Source organism: Triticum dicoccoides, chromosome 3B (genome assembly GCF_002162155.2).
Source record: "Triticum dicoccoides isolate Atlit2015 ecotype Zavitan chromosome 3B, WEW_v2.0, whole genome shotgun sequence".
In the NCBI taxonomy this organism is placed as follows: Eukaryota; Viridiplantae; Streptophyta; class Magnoliopsida; order Poales; family Poaceae; genus Triticum; species Triticum dicoccoides.
Genome location: NC_041385.1, coordinates 11,378,799 through 11,379,679, shown reverse-complemented (window position 1 = coordinate 11,379,679; position 881 = coordinate 11,378,799).

Here is an 881-nt window from a genome sequence, read left to right as displayed (position 1 = left end):
AGGGGGGGGGGCGACGGGGCGAGGGGAGGTGGGGTTTGGTGCGCCATTACTATGTCAACTAGTAATGGCGCACTGTACAACGGTGCGCCATTAGTAACAATTTTTTTTTCAAAACTACTAATGGCACACCAGCACATGGTGCGCCATTAGTATATAGCAATGGCGCACCACATGTCTGGTGCGCCATTAGTGGCCATATCATCTATAGCCCTTTTCCTAGTAGTGACCCCGCCATCTCAGCGGAGAAGCAGGGTGGCTTCCACCGAGCAGACTCAGCAGCTGGAGCATGTCTTCACGGCTCCTGCTAGCTACCCCGTGGATGCTATCACAGAGTCTCAACATTGCCACCTTATGACGCGATGGATGACATTGAAAGTCAAGGCGAATGTTGGCTCTATTATACCTAATGAACCTGGCTCAACCTACCACGGCCAGCCGATTCCAGAACGATATGCTAGGGTGATGGTGGATCAAATAACAGATGGATTTGAGGACCTTCAACTTGACCACCCTACGGGTGAAGGGGAGATTCGGCTGGGTTCTTCTCTGAAGACTCCATGCCTATGGCGGAAGGAGCTCATCAACCTTCCGAACTGGACACCTCCGCCTCCTCCTCCTCCTCCGGCTAGTCAGGGCAATCCGCCTCCTCCTCCGGCGAGTGATCAAGGCACTCAGCCTCCTTCTCCAGCGCATGGCGGCACTCCGCCTCCTTCTCCGCGTGAGCCGGCATGCCTGAGCAGCCAGCCTCCTCCTTCTCCACCTCGTCAACAAGGGCAGATCAAGAGACCCGCCGCCGCTCCGACTGCTCTGGCGCATCATAGTCCTTTGCCTCCACCTCGTAAGAAAGGAAAGACAGCCGCAGCCGCTCCGTCTGCTCCAGC